General features: G+C 44.8%; 1 protein-coding gene across 5 annotated transcripts in view; it reads left to right on the top strand.

Annotated features, from left to right (window-relative positions):
• Nucleotides 1-25,170, top strand: part of robo2 (roundabout, axon guidance receptor, homolog 2 (Drosophila)) — a 228,293-nt gene that overhangs the window by 46,975 nt on the left and 156,148 nt on the right. The gene's annotated exons all lie outside the window — the stretch shown is intronic.

The raw sequence follows: 25,170 nt of genomic DNA, 5'->3' as shown, positions 1-25,170 counted from the left end.
TTCGAGGCCGCGCTATGAAGCGTCACAAAAAAAAAATGGCCGCCGCCGCCGACATGACGTACATTGAGGGTGCTTGAGTCTAGACGGAGCTCACTTTTGGACAGAAACCCAAACATATTTACCAGAAAGCTGACTGGATTACATCACGGGCGGCACAGAGGTGCCTCCTAATGCGCTCCGGCCACCCTGACTGATTTGAGCAAACAACCCCCCCCCGGACCCCCGCCCGGGCCACGCATTAACCCCGATGTCTTTTCGAGTCTCAGTGTTACAGACCCAGTTGGTAGCGGGGGCAGATAACGGACGGACCACAGGGTGGGGCGGGAGGACCAGCAAGTGGCGCCACTCTCATGCTCACTGGCGTAGTGGAGCAGTGCCTCTCAATTATTTTCTGTCACACCCTCCCAGCAAGAAGAAAACAATTTGCGCCCCCACCCACTCTCCGCCACAACTATAAATAATCGTTGCAAAATAAAACTACACCGTAGCTTACTTGCTGTGCACAATGGGCAACGAGAGTGCCACTGCCTCCTACTGGAGGGGAGGTGCAATTGCACTTTATTGTCGTACGGTGGGGAGAAGAAAAAAGCATATTCCACAAGGACAGCGAGCGAGAAAAGCATCCTCGCTTGTTATCTTTGCGAGGGAGAATGAGCAGCACTTAAAATAGTGCAGAGGAGGCGAATTTATACGGCGCCCGTGTTCATGTTTGACCCCCTTTTCACCAAGTTGCCACGTATCTCCTTTCAATTGTGCCGTTTGGCAATAGTCAATGCGACAAACTGGAATCGGGAAAAAAAAAAAAAGAGAAGTAGCCTCAGGTTGGGCGCTCGACCCTTTTTTGCCAGTCAGTCCCCCGCCCTCCGGCCGTAATCTCGGTACGGTTTCGGCCTCGACCCTCCGGCCTTATTCATAACAATTATCGGCCCCTGAACCCGTTGCAGCCGGGCCGGACCATTCTGCCGAGCTCTGCGAGTTCATGTACCCTAAACTTTGGTATTTTGGGAAAAATATACTGACTACTTCCTTTTTTTTTGCTGCTTATTACCGACTGCGATTGTACTCGCTTTCAACGACACTTTTTTCTTTCTTTTTTTTTTTTAAATGCCGTGTTTAAAAACCAATTTGACTTCAGATAGCTAGCAGGGAGTGTTTTGTTTTTCATAATTGTTCTTCAGGAGACAACCAGCTATAAATGTAGCAAAATCCTCACATTCATGCTTATTAAATTGGCAATTAAGATTCTATATGGATGTTTGCAAGTCAATTACTCAGCTTGAAGTGCTTGAAGCTTCCTTTTTTTTTGCCGTGTGAAAATGGAGACTTTCGAGTGAAACGAGGGAAATCCGTTTCCCAGCCTGTGGCGGGATTCACGACGGTGTCCCTCCTGGTGACCGGCGAGCCGCCACTGGGGGAAAAGCTAACAGGATTAGCATCACGATATACCTCGCTATCCCGACACTTTAGGCCCCGCATGTGCCCATAAGAGGCCATTTCTATGCTAATGTGCTGTTTACACCAACAGAAAAAAAATCCATCATTCGCCGATTTAGCCGTAAAAACAATGACGAATTGCATCTTTTTTTTTTTTCCACTGGAGCAGATTACTATCAGCTTTGTGTGTATTATTATTTATTTTTTAAATTGATGTGCGCACTCCCGATAAAACAGACCCCTAGGATACGACATCAGCGGAATACATTATGACTGCATTGGCAGGATGCTTTCTCTTTCTCGCGTTTAATATTACCTTTGTGTTCATTCCTATTGCGTGGAGTTTCTTTTCTTTGAGATACTAAACGCTTCTTCATATTCACTCGCACATTGTATTAAAAAAAAACAACTAAAATATATTAAAAAAATTAATATCCAGATTTTACACTTTAATTTTGACAGCCCTACTTTTTTAACCTTGTAGACTATTTCTCCTGTCTGACATACAGACAAGCGTTTTTTTTTTCTGCAGAACCGCCTGACCTCAGCATGTTTTGCTCATTTAGCATTACATCATGAGCCTCGCGCTTGAGTGGGCCCGGTTCCGATCGCTTGTGTTCCATCAGAGCTTGCGGCTCGACACAGCCTCCCTCCCTCACATTTGCAGAGCAGGCTCATTGCTCACATGCTCTTCCGGACCAGCAGGGGGCAGCATTTATGCACCCAATATGTTTCTTGAACTCGGAGCCTCAGTCCAAAAGCTGTCAAGGCCAGGCAGTCGCTGCACATTTTTATTCTGGAAATTAAAATTGTAATTCGTGACGACGACGGGGGCACCCCGATTTCTCATCAGGGTGAAAAAATGGAAGACATTTAAGGTGGATAAAAATTTAATGGCTCATTCATAATTTACAACAACAGATGGGCACGCCGGCGTGCGCCATTGGAATGATACACGTTGGATTGCTGTCACTTTGCTGCTGTTGCTGCGTGTGTGTGTGTGTGTGTGCGCGCGCCTTGTATGGTTATGGAGTGATGGGGGTCATTACTTTTTTGTCTCATTAAAAACACACAAAGTACTCGCCTCTCAAGGTCACGGGGTGGCCCAAAATTACATTAGCATGTGACGTACATGAAAATGGCGGCAAGTGTCAGAGGGCGTGTCCCAACGACTCTCATCCGTCTCCATTTCGTATCGAGTGAAAAAATCCACTTGTCACGAGGGCATTCATTATTTAGAAAGTATCAGTTGAAGATGCCGGCAGCAAATTGCCCGGTCAATGAAAGCCTCGCAAGTCAACAAAATCATGGATGCAATAAATAGTTCATGAAAAGCATGATTTATTCAACCATTTTTGCTTTTTGCTTCGAGTTGGCTCTTTTGTATTGTCTGCATTTCTCTCTCTCGATTTAATACATGTATTATATGTTTAGATTTTATATGTATAGAAATTATTGTTTTTCATTTGAGAACGAGGGGGGCGGTAATTTGTTCAGTGGTAGTTAAAAATTTAAGAATGAATCTGGTAGAATTTTCTTTTTAGCACGTGCAACAAATTTTTTTTAATTTATTTTATTTACGTTATTGTATCATATTAATGTATTTGTATCTTTTATTATTATTAGTCATAGTATTTATAGTAGCATGTATTATACATTTCTACATTTTTTTCTTCCATTAAATTTGACGTTAATTCAATTTTTAATCAGTTTGTTTAGTTTTTGTGTCCGTCTTGAATTTTTGTCATTACGTGTGTGCGAGCATGTCCGCCAACTTTGATAACTTGCCGTACAACACAAAACTAGCAATTTAAAAGTCTTTTGGTTCCAATTCCGAGCCCTGAATATGCTTTTTTTTTTTTTTTTTTTTTTAATCATAAAGTGAATTGCAATCAGAAGTCTGCGGACCCAAATCACATGGCAACGTTGATGACTTGACCCGCGGCGAACGTCTTTGTAAGCCCCCGTACGACGTCCCAACGTGTGATTTGTTGCGCTGATTGCATTAGGTGCTTGGCGTCGGTCCCCGCGGAGGAGCCACGCCGCCGTTTGTACCTCAGCTGTAGCCGAAGATCTAATAATCCTCCAGCAGCGCTATTATGTCCTTGATGGGCCAAACCCAATCTTGGCCCCGCAGGATGGAGGACACCATCGAAAGCTTGGTCCCAGGAAAAGCAATACATGAAATATTCATTTGTCTTGAAGCAAGTCGAAGATTTCTCTTATTCCGTAAACCACAGGTGGCTTCTGAGAAGAAACTAACGGATGGCGAGATGGTTCGACTCTCTCCTCTTTAAAGGAGCGTTTGCAGTTGCTAGCAAGACTTGAACGTAGTCGTACTCGACTCTTCTGAACTGTTTGTCACATGCACTGTAAGCAAGACAGTCACGGATGCTACAGTGGTTAGGCGTGTCTGATTGTCATTTGTTGGCCGTTTTGCGGACGCAGACAAACTGGCGTTTCAAAAACAACAAAAAAAAAGGGCAGTTTGCGCCATGGTGGGTGCGAACACACTCGACTTGATTCACCGAAGTGGCTCCTCTCATTTCCTTTGAATGTGGCGCCTTCACATCGTGCATGGAGGCATAATGAACAAAATCAGACAAAAAATTAAAAGTAAAAAAAACAGGACGAAAATATTTTTCCCAAAATAACGGAAACTGCATCTCACGTTTAACCCAACGAATTATCCCTTTTTTGAAACTGTTCTAACTTTTATCTGCTGCGTTCTGCGACGACGTGCGCTGGACCGCCGTGGCAACGGACGACATAATGAGCTGACGACTTGAATAATAGATATTGGCCAACTTCACGTTTTCATGCCCTCTCCACTACCGATTGTCTGTGAATTTTTTTTTTCTTTTCTGCCTCCGGAAAAAGAGCCAAATGTTGCAGTGAAACCTTTTGCGGGAGGATGTCCTGTCTTTTTTTTTTTTTTCTTTGACAACACTTTCTTTGACAGTGAAATGAGTGACTGTAAAGTAAACGGAATCATTTGAAGACAAATGTCGATTTTCCTGGTCTCATGGCCTCCAGACACGCCAATGACGCGTTAAATGTTGTCCGTACGTGGCAATAAGTCTCCATTCTCCCAAATAAGGAAAGCCATTGTAATCCGTCAAGCATTTATCGGCCATGCCTGTGGGTCGAATAATGGCCTATAATAAGCCCCCCCCCCAACACCACCTTCCAATACTTTCATTGTTACCATAGCAACACTTGGCAAACGGGCCGCTGAAGAGAAATTGCCCATTTGCCACATGTTGGCGATTGCGCCATATGCGCTCGTTTTCTGACACGCGATTTATGCGGCAAAGCGGCGCTGAGCTCGCGTTCGCGTCGGACCGACGTGCCGATGAACGGAGCTGATGACCTGTGTGTTTACCAACAGCTGCTTAATTAACCTCCCGCCTCGCCGCAAAAGAATACGAGCGGGGCTGCCAACTGGCCGGCAGGTGAGCGCTCGCTCGCTCGCTCGCCCGCTCGCCCGCCCGCTCGCTCGCCCGCTCGCGCACGTTCGGACGAGATGAATGGGCTCGATCGCACTCGACAATGACTTAATTGCTCTTGGACGGCTCCAATAGACAGACGGCTTTATTTGGACCGGCGGCCCCCCCCCCGCTGGCTTGTTTTGAGTCGGCCAGAGGCAAACGCGCCACGACGGCTGCCAGATGTTTGATGGCCGAGGCTCACTTTAAATTGCTGCCAACGACAGTTGCCTGAAAGTTTGCATTCATTAGCAGCGAGCGGCGACAACATAAATAACGCTGGCGATCCGTGATGTTGCTTTGTGATATTAACGGACTTGGAAGCCGAGCTTTTCTGGGACGCCGTCCAGATTCTTATGCTGGGATTTAACTCGGGTTGTAAAGGGGCGCCGCTTTCCCGGGAAATTTCCGGAAGTTTGCTGCGAGTGGTTCCAATGTGGAATTTTGTAAAAAAAAAAAAAAAACACTCGGACCTCCATTTGACAGATTTCGGATCGTTTCCGGGTGTTGTTGCGCAATCAGCTGACAGCGACCGGTCCTCATATTTCCAGTTTGTGCAACTGTCGTCACAGTTGTCCAGTTCAGACGACCGGCTGGCAGACGTGCCAACGTGACGGCCATGTTGGCAGGGGCGATTTTACCAGCAAAGGTCTTGAAAAGCACGGACATCAGCTTCGCATCGCCGTTCGCATGCAAATCAACAAAAGGCACATGTCGAAATTACTTATTCGCTTTGTGTAAGTTAAAAAAAAAATGCCTAGAAATGCCACAGGATAGCGACAAATCAGTTCTGCTATTTGCGTGGAATAAATTCCTAAACATCCTTGAATACCAAGATGCTGCCACGTGCTACGAAAAAAATGAATAGCCGAGTTTTAACGGAGAGCAATGTTCGCAAATACTCATTTATAATTTATAATAATTATAATAATCATTTCAGTAAATTTGCAAATGTCCAACTGCAACTATGTGTGGGTGTCTGGGAGGGGAGTCTCTTCACATTAGGATGAAACGATGCACACAATCTTTTTTTGAATCATATTTGTGTCATTTTGACATTGTGCTGAGCAGCCGGAAAACTTTTTTTTTTTTAAACAACTTTTTTCATGGTTGTCGTTCATTTAATTTGGACTTGTCCATCGTGGTTCCGTCGCTGCCGCAACGTCCCAAAATGCCAACCCCAACGCAAAGCAGACGCTTGATGTGCTCGCTGAGCTCAAGAACCTTTTGTCTTGCTCTGGTGAAATATTAAACCCAGTAAACGGCGATCGCGTGGCGTTAATGCGCCGAAATGACATCCTGGCGTAATTGAAGCCCCGCCCCAAACATGGCAACGTCTTGGCTGCGGGACAGCGATGAACTTGCGCTCGGCGCCTAACCTTTCCAAGATGGTCGCCTTCGTCGCCACGTCTTGCTGATGGCCATTTTTCCGCTCAGGCATGAGCTCATTTCATTAAAGGATGAAGCGAGTCGCCTTCCATTATATCAGAATTATGAGCCCGGGCGTATTTTTTATTTATTTTACATTTTATTTTGCAGGTAACCGAGAGCAGTGCAAGCCTGAAAGAAACACGAAGGCAAACTTTCATTGATGCGTTTTCTGCAGCACAACCTTGACATGAGGCAATTTTGAGTGTTGGAGTTTAGTTTAAACCCCAGCAGGGAGGGGGAGGAGGGGGGGGGTGGCACTCTCGCCAACATGTTAATTAAGCAATGTTCCACATGCAGTCGGACGCTCGTGTGCGGTATTATTACAATGTGTTCAGCTTTTCCTTTTTTTTTTTTTCAGTGTAATCCCGCCTATGATGTGCAATTACCGCACGATTTGGATTAGAATTCGGCTGACATGAGCAAGGAGCATTTTATGACTCGAGCCAGTGTACGATATTGCAAATAAATAAATTGAAATAAAATGATTAAGAATGAAAAACAGTCGTTTGAATTTGCAATTTAAAAAAACGATAAATGCTAGATTTCATGTTGAAATGAAATTCAATTGTGATTAATAAATGTAATATTTAACATGACACATCAAATTGTGTCTCATTTTTTTCAAATGATTTAATGTATTAAAATTTTGTATGATATATATGTTTCGTATTTTTACACTTTCAATTCTAACGTACACTGCACACATCAAACTTAAAAACACGACATAAACATAAAATATTAACGTCTAAATTTTCTATACGGTGTAAAATTCGAAAAAAATTTTAAAAAAAAGACGTGACATTAAGAATAAATGTGTTATAATTGTCCATGAATAGGAAATTGTGTTTTGCATAAAGCCACCATGGTGTCAAAACTATCATTGGCTGGTGATCAGTCCATGGTGAACCCCACTTCTGAAAAATTCAATCTAGAATATAGACAGAAATGACCAGGCTCATAAATGTAGCGGATAGTTTCTTAATATTTATTGCTCCAATAATGCACATGACACCCGTTCAAACTTTATTAGCCCGTAAAATGTATTTGTTTTCAAAGAAGCCGTATCCTCTTGGTTTTAAAAACGACCCCAAAAAAACAGACAAAGAGTCAGGAAGAAAATATTGGTTGTCGTAAATTGCTTTTTGTCGCTGATGAAGCTGTCGAGATTGAGCAAATCTTAAGCCGGCTTTATTGGCGCTCTCTGCCTTGAGTCGGAGAGCTGGAGGTTATTCAAACAAAGCGCAGAGCCGTGTTTGTGTTTACCAGCGCTAATGCTCTCTTATTTAGTGGCGGCGGGCCCACAGGGACAGCCGCCGCCACCGCCGCCGCTTTTGGTTCTTTGTCTGCGGGGTGAATATTCATTTGGGAGCGACACCTGAGACTTCCTGTGACGAGTGAGCCCGTCCTTGGTCTCCGTTAGGCGTGTGATGGATGCGCGCTTCGTTTCGTTGAAGGGTGCGTATTGGATGTGGTCATCGCCAACGGGTCATTCCGTTCATTCTCCTTGTCGCTTTCGAGACGGGCAAATATTCAGATGGTTTGAAAAAGGCAAGTGAATATCGGGTGTTGCAATATGGCCGACTGCTTGTGAATCTTCAAGCTTTTTTTTTTTTTTTTGTGGGTCTTCTCCTGAGAAACACGTCTACCACATTTCACGTTACGAAGTGAAATTGGCTTCTGGGACTGGATTGTAACCCCAAAAATGTTTTGAGTCCGTTTTTGGAACCCCAGCTCGCAAATTTTGAACGAGATGACACACGAGCGTGAGAACGCACTTCAAATTTAGTTCGCCGGCGTGAAAGGCCATTCTTTGTTGCTCCAGTCCAGATGTTGCGCCTTTTTTTTTTTTTTTCTTCACCCTCTTCTTTTGTGTGCGTTTTAATGCATTGTTGTAACACAACATTTATCAAGTCAATTTCCCCTTCATGTTCTCATGTCCGATGACATTGTGCGGAGTATAATGAAGGCTTTGAGCGCTTTTATGAAATCCATTTCCCTCTCGATCAATCAGGTCCGAATGTCATCTGTCTCATTCGCATCTAACTGCCCGGGACTGTATTAATAATTGCACGGGGGCCGTATTGATTGCTATCGACCGGTCGGGGGGGGTTGGGGGGGCGCGCACTGTAGTCTCGCGGCCGAGCCGACCCTAAATCAAGTGACATCTCATTAGAAGCTGCCGCGGCTCCTCGACGGATCTTTGCCATCTTTAAAAAAATGGAAATGGCAACTGACCGTTAACGTGAAAGATGAGGCTGTCTTCATCCGTTGCCGTAAAGCAGCCACAAGACTTTCCTTCACCTTCTATTGATTTGATCACAATTGCGATTGTCTCCGCGCATTGATTAGCCGGCCTCAGAGTCACCGGTTAGCGCCGGAGCTAAATTGAGGAACAATGTTGGATTGTTCAGGTCTTGCTGACTTGACGGCCGCGTTGCAATTTTTGTTTCAGTCTTGATTTTTTATTTTTATTTTGACAGGTGGAGGAAAAAAAATCACCTGGTAAATTACTCATTTAAAAATAAATAAATATAATTTTTTAATTTTTATTTAATGTATTTATTTATTTTTACAAGTTGCTTTGACTTCACGGTCACTGGAGGGCCAAAAAAAGAATTAACAAAACAATTTTTTTCTTCTAATGCTCCCGTTCCGGATGGTCGCTCACGCAACTAGGTAAGCGCCTCAACTTTGTTTCTTTTTTATTGCATTACGGCAGGGGTGTCAAACTCATTTTTCTCACGGGCCACATCATAGTTTTGGTTTGGCTCAATGGGCCATTATGCTAGTCAACCCATAGAAATCATCATCATATTATTATTATTATGATTACATATACACACCAAACTGATAATTAACTCACTTCTAAAATCAGATTGCAGGAAATTGTTGTTTGTTTAACTACCATTCAATTCATTTGAAAAGTGCAATTGGTAACAAAGAAAAAATGGTGGCAATATTTGATCGTTTTTAAAATTTCCTTTGTGGGCCACATAAAATGATGTGGCGGACCAGATCTGGCCCCCGGGCCTTGAGTTTGACATCTTGCAGCAGCAAAATGACACAAAGTGGTCCATTGATAACCGCCACCTCGCATGCATGCTTGCTCTTCTTGATCGGCGTTAACTCAAATGATCATCGGCCATCAACGCTTCAGTCATGTCTTGCCTCGGAAGCGGCGCCTCGTTTGACGGCGTCAGTCAGCTTCATCGGCGGCGGCGGATGGCGCTAAATGATGGTTTATGATTCCGCGCCATGCTCCCACGCCCGACATCTACCCGGTAATGAGTCGCTAATGAAATTTGGGTGGATGCGTGGCGGGTAATGCGGCTAAGCAATGCGTCGGCGCTCGGCGTCATGTGCTCACTTGCTCGTCTGGACGGACGCCACCGGGGGCGAGCGCTCCGACACCCGCCGTTTAACAAATGGACGACTTGCTCACCTTGAGACACGATTGATGAGAAAACACGTTCGATCTGAGTAATAATTCTCTCTTCTTCTGTGGTGGGCTCTTTGGGCTTCTCCTCGTCATCACGTTCGCCGTCTTCCTATCGGGCAGCTGTGCCGGTGTCGGTACTAGATGTGGACGGGTTGCTAAATGTGGTCGGGGTCCTTCGGAGGCCGTGCGCTTGCTAATGACGTCAGGCTTTAAGGTATTTTTCGGCAAACTGGACTCGTTTTTGGAGTTGAAAGGTCGTTCGATTTGTAACCGCGAAGACGATCGCGTGAACTCGGAAGGTTTCGCGATTGCGTTTGCTGCCTTGCGCAATCCTGCGTGACTTTTCGTAAAATGAAGTCATTGTTCAAATGGAAACGGCGCTAATGTAGACAATTTGGGGATAGAGAACATATTCATTGCAATTTTTTTCATTCAGTCATTTTTGCCGCTAATTTCGTCCACTGGAGGGCGCTCTAACGATGACTAAAATGAGTGGTCCTCAACCTTTTTTCTGCCCCAGACTGATTCATGCAAGTCCATAAGATAACTTTTGCAATTTCGCAATATCGTGGTGTGCTTGCCGCATACGCTTCATACGACGTACATGGTCTCTCCTTTTTTTTTTTTTAACTTATTTTGCTGTAACTCGTCACCGTTTTTTTGGGTAAACTATATTTTTCTTCATTTTTTTCTGCTTCCTGTGCAATGTTCACCTTTCTGCGTTTTATTTTTATTTGTCGGGCCGCAGTGTGTCACTGAGGAATAAGCCACTTGTGCTGCCTACCTGATGCAAGCGCCCCCCCCCATTCGCCACCACGGTGGCCGTGACACTCGGGAGCACATAAAGGCTTCCTCAGGGGACGACTGAGCCTCTCTAATGAGTGGTCGGGAGTGTTGGATGAAAGGAGCGCAGCAGAGAATCGAGACCGGAGAGCACGGCTCGGCTGACCCGGGGATCGCACTTGGTTTGGGCCCCCCCTGGGGGCGGTGTAAGGGGGGGGGGGGGGGGGGGTTTCGATCACAGCCAATTGTAGCCGCCTCTGCAGCCTGGGCTTCTCACGCTGCGTTTCCTTTGGAGCAAAGAGAGAGAGTAGAGCAGATGACAATGTAAGAATCATGAAACAATACGACAGAATGTTCTCGGTTCACGAGGGTCCTGCTGACGCAGCGCATTTTCAGGTTTGGCTTGCCCTTGTTGGCTTCCTCAAAAGAAAAAAAATGCGGCCATAATATAATAAGAATTTATTACTCTCTATTTTTCTTTTTTTTTTTTTTTTTTTTTAAAAGTACACAGTTGAAGTTGCACTTTCTCAAAAAAAAAAAGGTTGAAGGTGTTATTTATTGTCTGTAAATTTCTTTTTTCCAATCGCCAAGATTTGTTTCCAAAAAAGAAGACAAACGATGTTGCACTTTCCTAAATAAATGTATATTTATATTTTAGGGATGCGGCTGTCAAATGACGATTTTTCAGGCTAAAACCGCGAACGCTGGCAACAGCTGCTACATTTTCAAACGTCAGTGTAATTACATTTGTATTTTTTTTTCTTTTAAAAAATCCTCAGTCGAGGGTTGAGCAAGATTTCAGGATGACGTGTTGATGTTGGAAGCAAACGTTTGTGATCTCCAAATTAAACTGAAACTCCGGTCAAGTGAGCCTCCACGCGACATCAACTTCAAAATAAAAGCGCAGTCATTCATTGACGTGCATGTTTTATATGGAAAGATTTTATTTTGAAACATTTTCAATGCTGAGCAGGAACAAACGTCGCTGCGGCTCGCTTGACTTGTCCTCCCGACGGTGCGCACCAAATAAACGAGTACCCGAGGCAGAACTCGTGTTTTTTTTTAATTGACGTACTGAAATGACTCCGACTCATTTCATCCCTAAAACATTTATTTCTGAACTGGGCGAGGGGAAAAAAAAGTGAGTTGTCCTCCGTCGTTTAAATGCTGCCTTTGACGGCGTTGAAGCTGCCCTTTCAAATGTTTTGCAATTTCCGAGGTTATCTTTTTAACCTCGCAGCGGAAGATTTCCAATGTCGCCCGCCTTGGTGAATCTGCTCAACGTCATGAAAGCGCAAACATCTCTCGGCCCCCCAACAGTGTGTTGTGAACCTCATTTAAATGGAAATGGAGCAATTATAACCCATGTGAAACCCGAGCGCCGTTGCGATAGAATTGAGAATGATTTTTTTTTTCTTTATGTCACCGATGACAAAGCAACGACTGACTTTGAGTTTCTTCTCACGTTTTATCGGGAGGGAGGGAAGTCGGCACGTGATATGTTTTGCCTCCAAATGGCATGTAGCGAAAATAATGTCAGCGATGGGTTGGGAGCCGCGGCGCTAATCTACTTTTCAGCATGACTCGCACCTTCAGCTGGCGCAGTCGCCTCGGCCACTTATCATAACCACCCGCCATTTACCCGCAAACGCAATCCCATCCACCCGACGTGGTAATTACCGCGTTTGCTTCGGCACACCGCCATGCTGACAGGCGAGTCTTCGGATGACAGCTACGGCTGAACAAATGCGCCATATGCGCCGCGCCGATGCTTTTTTTTTTTTCATTTTGTTCAACACTGAGCACCTTGAAAACACACACATGGCGCCATGTTGTTTTTTTTTTTCATCACTTTCTTTTCAAGCGGAGTACTGCGGCCTTTGCTTTTCCTTCTTGCTTAAAATAAATAATGCGTAGACCAGCATCAATTCTTTGTGTTTTCATGCTGAAGAAGCAAAAGCCCAAAAACATTACGGTGCTGGTCGACACGAAATCACAAACTAGCTAGCTAGCGTTTGTCCGGGCATTTATGTTCTCAAAACGTGTGGTGCCAGAATTTTGCTAATGTTGTGAATTGACTAATACAAATTGTTAAAGTAGCTAAAAAAAAACTGGAGAGACACTGGAGAGCCGATGCTAGCTCGCTTAATTAGCTAACATCGGTTTAGTTAGCTAGCTTGTCTTTACCAGTACTGTATTTTTTGTGACAAGTTTTCAAAAAGGATTTGTGTATTATTTGTTTTTTTTCTTATTATTTTGATTTAAATTTATTTTACACAAGTTTGCTATCTGTACTTGTACTAAATTACCGAGTGTGCGTGTTCTTGTCGTCTGTGCCATTTCCAGCAGCTGCAAGATATTTCTGAATGGTTTGCATTTTGCGTAAATACAAGGCTCCTCAGTTGGCGGGATGGGAAGGTTCAACGAAGACGATGGGAGCGGAATGCGATTTTTGGAGGGGGGGGGGGAGCAGCTGTTTGAGGACCATAAACGCTCCCACCATGTCGGTCCTGTGCGCTTGATAATGATGACCCTGGATCCCATTAGTCGCAGAATCAGGGAGTCGACGTCCCATGCCCTGCAATTTAGCTGTAATGAGAGCCCCCCCAAGCCGACGTGGGTGGGGGGGTGCGGGGGGGGCAGGAAGTCAGCCTCCTTGCTTTGAATGGCACAACAAACACACTGACGTCAACTCTGCGACCTCAATGTGTGCGTCTGCTCAGTGGTTTTTGGAGGAACTTGTCGTGTGTCCCGGGACAACTTAGAGATGGAATTAGATGTTTTTGTTTTTTTCTTTTCAAACTGGTTCTTGGCGTGTCGCTGGAGTGAGGGCCATCGGCAATCAGGAAAGAGCAGGACGAGAGCACATTAATTAACAGGGGGGGGGGGTCATGTGAAAAAAAAAAAGTTTGAATTGTGGTTTTATTTTTAAAGATAAAAATGGTTTGAGAAAATGTCTACTGTGTCTGTTTAGAACAGTGTTATAAAAAAAATGGATGGTGCCTTCTTGCGCTGACTGACCACCTCTTGACCGCCGCGCCGACATTTTGTCGTGTCCTTCAAAACGTCCGATGTTCGTGCCGTTGTAAACCTCCGATTCCCTGGAGAGGAAAGCCGGCAGATAAAAAGTTCTGCTTTCCCGGAGCCGCCACTTTGTTCCAAATAGCTGCTGGTGTGTCAATGTTATAATGTGGTCAGGAGAACACCCCCGCCCCCCACGCCCACCCCGTAATTCTCGACTCAAGGGCCCACAAAATAAAAGATAATTTCACTGAAGGACAATGGGTCTCTAATGAATTTTCCAATTTTGGACAGATGGTAAACTGGCAATCCAATTCAATCCCCACAAGACCAAACAAATAAAATTGTTGCTTTCAGACCATGTGATGATTTCTTAATTAGTGCAGCAGCTTTAAGACCCACAAACACCCACAAAGACCCTGCATTTCACAACAGGATTTATTACATACGATGTATATATGTGTGTATATGTATATATTTATTTATTTAAGGCATTAACTGGAAAAATTTAATTTTTATTTACGTCAAAAATAATTTGCATACTTTGCAAAGCCAAATTCAAATATTGTACCATATTAGCTGTGCATCTTAAGCACATCAACTGACAATAAAACAGAACAGCGTGCTAAAGTTACCACTTGGCCTTTGGTGCTTGTGGGCAGAATGAAAAAGTTTGGAGCATAGTTTCAAAAACAAACAAAAAAAGATGACTTTGTTTAAAACATATTCAAGGAGCAAAGAAAGCTATTCAAACTGTCTTTGAATTAAAATATGCATTCATTTCAAGTAAATATCCGTTACTAGCTTCACAAAAAAATACTAGTAGAAAAATGTGATTAATCGCAATTAATTACGGATTTTTTTCGCGATTAATTGGTTAAATATCTCTCTCTCTCACGCTCGCTCTATATCGTGTGTGTGTGTGTGTGTGTGTGCGCATGCATGTATATTGCGCCTTATCTCTCTCAGTTCATATGATGGTTTATTAAAACCCGCCGTGACAGGTTTATTGGAATGAAGGTCATGTATGAGACTCTTACCTGCATCATTTATAATTCATTGTCAGAATCTGCTCTTCTTAGTGGGATTAAAATTTAATAAATCGGCGGATTCTGTAAATAGCGCTTTGTGTGGCGCGAGTGTCTTGGCCCGCTGTTGAGGCTAACTCTCGGGCTGAGGGGGGGGCGGGGATGGGCGAAGATGAGAAGCCTCGGCTAACAGGAGCGGCGGCGCGGTGAACTCGGGCTTAAGCCCCTGCAAGGCCGTCGTCAGCAGGACAAACCGCGTCGGAAATGTGTTTTCCTGCAGATAAGGCGACCGGTCCGGAATGATGCCGCTTCTATCGGTCGTGTTTCTCATTGTGTGCTTTTGCCAAATGGAAAAACCTCCGTGACCGTTTAGGTCCCGTCGCAACTGCTGCACATGGATTGAGGCGTACGGTAGAGCCGAGATTCTATAGTAGATGTTGGAAACGCCGGTCTGTGAGAGAGCATCAGGATTTTATCCAATTTTACCAGTGGTGGGCGGTCAAGGCCTGCAAGGCCTTCTCTGCTGGCCTAACATAATCAAGAAATTATGATCATATCCTTCACATTGATGTCATATTATATCCGAGTGTTGAATTTTTAGGTGAGAATTTTTATCCAATCAGAATTCACATAGCTTATGTTGCTAGGCAGATTTCATGATACCAGATACCTTCAGATACAATCGTGCGGGCATCTCTTCTGTGTCTCAAGGGGGCTTTTACCCTTGATAGACAGGGGTGATAGCCAATCAGATTGCGAGTTGATGACAAGGCCTTTTCGCTGGCCTTACGCTGACGGTGATGAACGCGTTTTGTGATTGGATACGCCCTCGTAAGCAGGCCGCGCTACGTGGAATCATCAGAACAGGAAGTCGTAACTTTTTTTTTTTTTAATGGCCGAAGGAGGGAAAAGTGTGGAATTAATTGCAGATGCACATGCGAGACCATTTTCAAGACGGACTTTTCAAGAGAAGCTCGCTCGTCCAACACTTACTCGGTAGTGTGTAAGCGCTGTCGTCAGATCGTCGCCGAGCGATTATGTTTTAAAAAGTCCTCAAAGACAACCCGACAAAAGTTCAACAGTTGTCACGTTTGTTCTGTCAGCCGGAAGTAGCCTGCCGCCCATTCCTCAGAACATTTATACACATTTTTAAATATAATATGACGTCGATGCCGCTGCGGCGTGTTTTATTGTTGCTTTTGGAGGTTTTTCAGTCGCCAAGATTTTTCTCACCCGACCGTCTTTTGCCGGGCCCGTCACGATTATTAGGTCGGTCTTGTTTGTCGCTGGTCTCGTTGGGGTCACGGAAAGGAAAGCGCCTCAATTTGCTCATCACTCGCCGCTTGTCGGAATTCCGGCCGTGCTCTGGCACCAAGCGTCTGCGTTTCTTCCGTTGCCGTCCCGGCTTTCCCATCAGCGATGGACTTATCTCCTGCGCGGCCGGACGTCACCGCGTCACTTCAGTGCGATGACCTTTCCGTTCGGGCGGATTGCCGGCGAGACGCGGCTTTGTTGTGATCACACTTGAGGAGAATCGAAGGCCGAGGCGTGCCGCCGCTTTTCTTTGGCTCCCGTCGAAACGGTCCCGGCATCATTTCAGCTCGCTTTGGCGTCACACCAAGCAATTAACCCCCCGAAATGGCAATCGGGATTGTTTGAAATGCTTTCCGTCACGTGGGGGGGTGGGGGGGGGCTGCGATGAGATGATCCGACTCGGCGTATTCCTGATTTGGTTTTCTCCGTAATATGGCCATGAACTGGCGTTTTTAAAGCGATGTGCATATAAATGTATTTCGTCCGTCCGTGGCGACCTCGGCGACCCCCCCCGAGGCCTTTCTCTTTCAGGTTTATGGTACGCATTACAACGTAATTGCTTTCATTTGGGCGCCGCTTGTAAAACCAAAGCTGTGACGGGGTCGTGGGGAGGGGGCGTCGGGTGCAGATCCGTTCGTCGCAGCCCCGCCCACCCTCCACTCGTCTTGGAGTACGGTGAGCAAGAAAATTGAAAAGTGTTTTCACAATTTGCTGCCGGGAAACTTGATGGCCGTCGTTTGTGAAAACCTCGCTCAACTTCACACGAGTCAACTGGTCGTTTGCGTGCGATAAAGCGGCGGCGGCGGCGGCGGCAGTGGGGGTGTTGGTGCTGCCACGAGAGCCATTTCATCCCATAAAACAAGCGGTATCACGGCTCCCGCGGGAGCTGATCTTTTGACACCGACGAGATTAAAGACGAGGCGAGACGCGATGTGCGTCGTGTGTCGTCGTGCCAACGTGATACTCGGGTCAAAGTCTTCACTTGTCAACTTTGACTCAATCGCCACACAAGAAATGTTTTGGCGACGATTTCCTGCCAATGAGTCACACGACACTGGCGGAGGAGCTTTTGGAAAAGTTGAGTTCACGCTGGTTTCTATTTTCGACTATCAGTGAACCCTCAGACCAAGACTTGTGGCGTTCTCCGCAGTGCCTTGGCAACACTTTGCCGTATTTTGCGGACTATAAGCCGATACTTTTTTCCCTCGATTTTGAATCATGCGGCTAATAAAACGGTGTGGCTTTTTGTGGATTTTTCTTTCACCACTAGGGGTGCTCTAGAGCTTAGAAAATACACAAAAAAAATTTTTTCTTGGATCTGTTCTGTTTTAATGAGCAAAGTTGTTGCCGTGATAAAAGGCTTTTTTTTCTTTTTTTATGGACCTTTATGGCAACAAAATCGTTCTGTACATGCATTTTTTTTTTTTTTTTAAACAGAGAAAACTGCTGCTTATAACCTGGTGCGGCTTGTAGATATATATATATATATATATATATATTATGTATATATTATGTGCGGGTACGCCTTATGGTCCGGAAAATCCGGTGTTCGCCATAGCTGAAGAATGCTTCTCTTCTATGTGTGACTTGAAACTTCAAAAAGTGACCAACTGGTTCCTTTTACGGACAGAAATCTCCAACGAGCCGCCATCGTCTTCATCTCACACATCCGAGCTGAACATTTCAACGGCCAACTCGTAAATCATTGGCGACGCACTCGGGTTGAAATGAAAGTATGCTCTCCGACAAGCCGGGCCGAGCCGCTGTTCGGCACTCATCCAATTTATGGAGCGGATTACGAGACCCCGGGGAGGTGAGGTGGGTTTGAACTTGCGACTGCGGCACCCTTCCTCGGGAGTCGCTCATGCATTTCTACACGCGACGCTTGGCTTTGGCGTGTACTAAACATGTCGCGTCACACGGCAAGGTCGACGATTGATGACCTGGCGTTGGCGTTTCGAGGTCTCATCTTGATTGGAGCCCCCCGGAACCAGACGAGGACAGCAGAACTTCAATTGCAAATGTATTTTTTTCTTGCGCGTGTCTCGAGATGTTTGAATGAGGTCGCAGCATCGGCACGCAAAGATGTCTAGAACAACACGCGTCCTACTTTTTGTCCCCACGGAAATAAACGTATGGACGCTCGTGCCCATGTAGAAATAAATCTTAATAATGAGCGCGGTCATATTACATTTTTTTTTTCTCCTCCAGGACGTACGAGGTTATGAAGCCAGACCATTATTTAGCGTTTTTCGTGCGGTCGGCAGTTTTATTTGGATCACATTCCAATTGCTCGTGTTTGTGACAACTTAATCTCAAGGCTGGCCAAAATTGGAATCGTTTTCTTTTATGCCGATACGTCCGTCCGTGCCACTGACTGTGTCGCGGCGGAGAGTCCACAAATTTTTGTTTCCAAAACATATATTTTAGGGGTCCCCAACAGCCCCCCCCCCCCACCCTAAAAAAATCTCTCACTTGCCTTCCCAAGAAAGTCGGAAAAGCAATTAATTCCTCCAACACCTGAAAGTGAGCCATTTTGTTGTGAAGCCGACATTTTGGGCGCATTGCTGAGTTTGTAATTTGACAAAGTTCAGCAAATAAATGCTGACAAATCAGAAATAGTTTGACGAACAGATACATTGAATGGTTCGGGTCATGAAACAAAATAAATACATTTTTATTATTATTATTATTACACTCTTTTGAGAGTCGCTCTGATGAATTGAATTTTGTTTTGAAGTTTGTTCGATAATGTGATTCTTGCGCCTACAAATTCACAAATGCACCCATACAAAATAAATCTTTGCAAACGATACACACTGGACAGCCAACATTGTCGGCTGCTCTTTTTTTTTTTTTTTTTACCCTCGCTCCATTGCCTCTCATCATCGTCTTTAAAATGCCGTCGCCAAGAACAGCCGTAATATTCTGGCCATTTTTGTTGTAGTGTTTGATTATATCCTCAGGACAGAGCAGACAGTGAGCACCTTCCTGCTGCAAACTAATCAGCTCCCCAAAAATTACTTATTGATCCTCAGGCCAAGTCTAGGAGGGGGGGCGGTGCTCGGGGGGGGGGGTTCACCGTTGGGGTCAGGGGGAGTCACCGTGGGACATGATTGCCGCACAGCACACGCAGGCGTCCGCAACTCCAAATGAATCAAATCAACCCAAACATGTTTTGTTCTTAATAAAAAAAAATTTTAAAAAAAAACATCCCACCCAAAATGATGTTTCCAGTAGAAACTACTCCATCCATTTTGTTTGTGATCGGCACATTTGAAATCGATTTCTCAAAGTACTGGTTGCATGACATTTCGCTCGGAAACATAATAGCGTTCGCCGCTGAGTGTAATATTGACTTTTGCAACACGCATTAGTGGCCGACGGCTCGTGCGCGACATTTATTCCGTCAATGCGACGAGGGCCACGTCGTTGCGGGCTCACATTCTTCAGCTCGCCCGGGGTCGCGTGGCCCGCTCTCATTCCAGGCCGCATTGATCGCGTCTTTTCCGAGATGAAGGGATTAATTAGACGCAGAAAAATAGACAGTCTGGCCTGATGGACGGATGCGAGTCGCGACACAGAGAGCCATTAAGGCAAATTGAGGGCGTTAATGAGTGGAATAGTGCCGGGGGGGTCGCTGACGAAGCTGCTCTCGTTCCAGCAGGCAATGTGAACCATGCAACTTTTTTTTCTTTTTCCCGATGCATTGGCTTGGCTTGAGGAGAAATCATAACAACAACAGCCTCAAAATAAAAACCACCAAAAATATCTTAATGGTTTCTGACTAATTTTGGGCTTCTCAGGCCAAAAATGACATCCTGTTCTTTGAATTGGCTCAATATCGTAAAAAAAAAAAAAAAAAAAAAAAAGCAAAAGCAAAAAAATTCCTGTCGTTGAATCCAACCGTTAATTCACAAATATTGATCAATATTTTATTATTATTTATTAGTGTTTTTATTATTATTCTAAAAACAGGATGTGCGAGGGACTAAACGAGGGCTCATTTGGAATCATCAAAAAAAAATTTTTTAAAAATCATGAAAAGTTGACTTGTGACCGGTGAAATATGATCATAATGATGGCGCACTTTCGTTTCCACTCTGGGACGGTTTGATGTGAGCTTGAATGATTGGTTGTGTCTACGAGTGTTCTGCATCTGGCTCGCGACCAGTCCAGGGTGGAATCTGCCTTCTGGGCAAAATTGGCTCCCAGCAAACCTGAACGGGATAAGCGAATAGAAAATGGATGGATAATGATAATAATAATTCTTCTGATTCTGATTCCATGTGTTTGCTTTAGCCCGTGTTTCTGTCTTGTAAATGACTTTCACTCGGACTGTTTCTGTTGAAATCAAATCCGAGTAAACACACGACTGCAGTCAACTCCTAAAAAGCCAATATTTCAGCCTTATTGATTCGTCGGGTTAAATTGGTTTTAGCGACGAATGCGCCGCGGCGGCCACGCCAACGTTTTGCCGCCGTGGGGGGAGGATGACCTTGGATGGCCGTTTTTTTTTTTTTTATTTACTTTTGCTATCAATTTGCCTTCAGTTTTTTATCGCTCCTCATGGCATTTTACATTTTACAATTTAAAAGCCTGTGACACGGTATTAGCGCTGTTTCGATCTCAACGAGATGCAAAGCAAAAAAAAAAAAAAAAAATTCCTGTGTTGCCGTTCATTGCTTTAGCTAGCGTTAGCATGCACGCGTGTTTTTGTTTTTTGCAACGATGCTCGATGAAGCCTTCGAGCCCGAGTTGGTGAGGTTTGGCCTTGCGATCTGTCAAACTGCTCACCGCACACTCGCGGGAGGGCAGGACAGTATCGGATATGACGGGCGGGTCAAGTGGTCTCGGTTGTCGTCGTATCGGCATCGGTATCGGCAAGCGTACGGGTGCAGTCCTGGTGTTGGCTTATCTGTAGGATCAAAACGAGGATATTAGAGGCAACACGAGAAGATGGCCGGGTCAAATGCGACAATTGAAAACGTGACGAGTGGTCAGAGCGGAGCGTAACGATTTCTGTGAGGTGTTGTCATCCTCGCCGGGGGAGGGGAAAAGAAATCCCCAAAAAGTGTGCCTTAATAAGGTTTGTTGTTGGGAAAGCAACTATTGATTTTCACGGCGGCGGCTCGTCGGCCGCTGACGGACCCGCTCAAGATCTGCGCTCCTCGTCGCCAAAGCTAAATAATTGAGCCGCTCGCAAGTTGCTTCTGTCACTGAGATCGCTGCTCGCCACCAACGCCGTCCAAAAGGCCAATTTATTTCCATCAGTCGGACTCTTTTTTTTTTTTTTTTTTTCGTCCCCCGTTCGCCACCACAAAGGAACCAAGACTTGAGGAACCTGACACATAATTTCCTTCTTCTTTTTTTTTTTTTAAGGGCGGGGGGTCGTTGAGATTAGATGATGTGGATATTCTAAAGCCCTGCTGGTCGATTGGTTACTCCGATAGCCTCACAGTGCAGAGTTCATGAGTTCTATTCCAGCTCCGGCCTTCCCGTGTGGAATTTTGCATGTTCTCCCCGCGCTAGCGTGGCTTTTCCGCGGGTACTCGGGTTTCCTCCCACATTCCAAAAACATGCACGGCAGGTCGATTGGAAACTCAAAATTGTCCCTCGGTATGATTGCGAGTGCTAATGATTGTCCGTCTTTGTGTGCCTTGCGATTGGCTGGCAACCCGTTGAGGTTGTTAGGCCCGCCTCCGACCCGAAGACAGCTGGCATAGGCTCCGGCACGGATGGATAAAAATTGTAAGGACATGGCCATATCAAGTATCGGTGCTTTAAGTGTGAGAAGTCACATCTAAGTCTTTGAACTTTGTCTGAAGAATGTAGTGAATCCAAACTTCCACCAGGGGGCCAAAATGGAAGCCTGGAAATGAAGACACTTTCAGATTTCAAAACACACTTGCTCTGCACCGTCCAAATAAATGTTACTTGTTGAAATCAACTCCAATTTCAAATGTCCGATTCACGCGTGGTCTAATAAACGTGGCTGCTCCTTTTGCGAGTTATTCATGATAAACGTCACCTTTAACAATAAAAAAAGAAAGCTCCCATGTGTTAAAACGTGGTTAATATCCACTTTTCGCTCGGCTTCAAATAAAGTCACCATAAATTTCAGCAAGGAGAAGGAAAGAAAACAGCGATGACATGGATGTATATTTTTACGGTTCTTATCTTACAGCTTGTACTCGACCGCTGTTTTTTTTTTTTTTTTGAAGTTGGATAATAAAATTGCTCTCCGTGGCCTTCCATCTGCGCCCGTTGTAAAAGTATAACAACCTGACGACTTTAGAGCCCAGATGAACTTTTCAGTTTTACGTGTTGGACCTTGATGGCAAACAGTAAAGTCTCAGGGTCGGCGGCAGTGGCGACGGCGGCGGCGGCGGCGGCGGGCGCACAACTATAAATAAGGCAGGAGAATCAAGGCTGCTTCGCTTTGTCTTCTGGAAAGCTTTAAGACCGACCGCACCAAAGCGCACCATTCATTCTTTCTTCTTTACAGTGTATTTTCTTATTTATTTATTTCGGAAGCGCTTGGCAATCGTCTCCTCTCGCCGTTTTTATAACCGCCACCTTGCGCCACAGAAATGAATGACGAAGAAGAGCTAATCCAGCATTTTCAAGCAAACAGAAGTAAAAGTACGCCTGCCGATCGTTGTCCACGCCCTCCTGCGTTTTGCAAAAGTGCTCACAATCAGCTAGTTTTTATTTTGTTTTGGCTTTCCGTTTTTTTTAATGTTCATGACTTTTTAGAGCAGGGTTTTTACTTTTCATTGTGTAGCGTTTTGCTTTGGTTTTTATTAGTTTTAGTATTATTTTTTTTCAGCATACGGAGTATTTGTGAACTGCAAGATTAAAAAAAGAAGTACCGTAATTTTCGGACTATAAGTGGCACCTGGATATAAGCCACCGCAGCTCTAAAAACACAAAAAAATAAACAAGCCGCACCAGGCAATAAGCCGCAGTTTTCTATGTTGAGAAAAATGACTTTTTTACTGCATGTACAGAACGTCTTTGTGCTGTGAATGCACATAAAGGTACAGAAACAGATTGTTAAAAAAGTGCCTTTAACACGCCAACAACTTTGCTCATTAAAACAGAACCAAAAAAAAATAAATCAACATTGATTTAGCGTATTTTCCGAACTCTAGAGCGCCCCCTACCGGTGAAAGAAAAGCCACATCGTTGTATTAGCTGCATGCTTCAAAATTGAGGGAAAAAATTGCGGCTTATAGTCTGGATAATACCGTCATCTATTTTCCGACAAAATAAGAAGTAGGAAGTACAGGTCGCTGTTCGTAAAAGTATCAAATTGTTAGAGAAATAAATCCGCAATTTATGAGGAGAAAGCTTCAAAGATTTGTGCTGTTGGACAATATCGTGCGTTACTTCCCAGCAGGGCTGTAAATATCGTCTATTTTTAGACTCGATTATTCTATTCATTATTTGTTCACTAGAAATCATTTTGATGTGGTCCTCCGGCCAAAAACTTGCAGAGGAAAACCTTTCTAGGAATGGCGAGACGACGTCAGACGAGAACGAGCCATTTCGTCCGATTCTTGATGTTTTTTTCTCCTGAGCCGTTTTTCGACGAGAAATGGCATCTATTTTGTACTTTTTGATTAAAACGCGTCAAGAAAACGCATTAAGACCAAAGCGCGCCTCCGTCATGCCGTTTCGGAAGCGCTCCGATCGGGATCACGAAGCTATTCTCGGAGGAGCCGACGTCGGCGATACGGCGGCGGGGTTGAAAATAAGACAGATTAAGACAACAAAGGCGGGCGAGAAGAGTCGTTTAGTGCTGCGTTAAAGCAGATTAGCGAATTAAAAAAAAAAAAATCATGATTGCTTTCAACTTTGATGTTGCGCCGTACCAACGAGGAGGATAATCATCTTTGATGGAAGTGGAGCTAAGCTCCTCGTTCTTGACCTCATTCCGTCACGCCGCGCGCAAATAAACGGCATGAAAAGGCTGCATTGACGTTTTTAAAAATGTTTTGTTTTATTTTGAGCCGTTCTGTTGATTGCAATTGTCATCGATAACTGGCGGGAGGAGCCATGGCATGAATTCCGACCGCCTGATTGGACGTACGCGACACGATGGAGTGCGCCGTGCACTTTTTTGATCCGTGGATTGTTTAAAAACTGATAAATATTGTCTATTATGCAAGTTCAATATTCAGTGAAATATATTTTTTCTTTTTATATTAGATTAGATCCTTGTTGTAGTTGCATTTTTTTTCCACAGTGCACTCAGTGTAACACCTACTATCGTTTCTATTTTAAAAATTCAAATTATCTTCCAGGTGATTTCTTTTTCTTTTTTTTTTTTTTTCTGTACGGATTGTGGCGCCCCCTGGTGACCTTGGTGGTATTAGCATTTGCCTATAAGGCCTCATGTGCGAGCCGGCCCTGATTGCTGTGGACATTTGTATTTGTCTCCTGGAAACGTTGACTGCCAATGACGTATAAAGACGTAAAAAAAAAAAAAATTGCGTCCTTAATTAATTTTTTTCCTGGGTCAGAACCAGAACCCTTTTTTGGTGGCGGGTGAAATGAGCTAGAAACCATTCTGCGCTCTTTTTTTCTGGTGAAAGAAGACATTTTCCTTCTTTTTGTTTGCTTCCGTGCTTATATTTGTCACCGAACATTCTCCGTCCAAATGTTGGTTCTCTTTGTGTGGGCGCTGAGAAATGTTGACAAATGTTTCGCATTTTAACTGCCGTGAGATTTATACGCGTCTATCGGCGGCGTCATAAGCTTGCAGGTGCGCTTGCGTCGGGGCGCGAACCCGGGTTTGCGCTCGTAATGGCTCTGCCGGGACGGCCGCAAAGTGCTTCTTCAGCGCTCATTATTGGAGCAAATTGAACGTGGTCTCCTGGCTTGGCTCCCGAATGACACGTGCTTCATCTGGCCGCCTATTGTTCACCTGCAGGCGGGGTCACGGCCGCGCACCAGTAATTGTATCTCTCTGACCCTCTTTTTGTCAGCGGGACCTGCTCTTTATTGGGCCGTCCCTCGGGTTGTAAAAGCGCGCACCCCCCGCCAACGTCACGCCGAGGCCGGGAGGTGCCCGGCCGGCTTTTTCATCGCCGCGTGCCTGCCAGCGATCGATATGCTGCTGCTGTTAAGTGGATTTGCCGCTTATGAGGCAGCAATTAGAGTGGCAAGTGGCGAGGCCAGAGTACTGCTTCTGTGGCCCTGAGGGACGCCGCCAGAACCGACC

The sequence above is a fragment of the Idiotropiscis lumnitzeri genome, chromosome 7 (assembly GCF_059441095.1).
Source record: "Idiotropiscis lumnitzeri isolate Australia: NSW breed Sydney's pygmy pipehorse chromosome 7, RoL_Ilum_1.0, whole genome shotgun sequence".
NCBI lineage: Eukaryota > Metazoa > Chordata > Actinopteri > Syngnathiformes > Syngnathidae > Idiotropiscis > Idiotropiscis lumnitzeri.
Note: the sequence above shows the minus strand (reverse complement) of the source record. Positions and strands in the feature narration are given on the sequence as shown.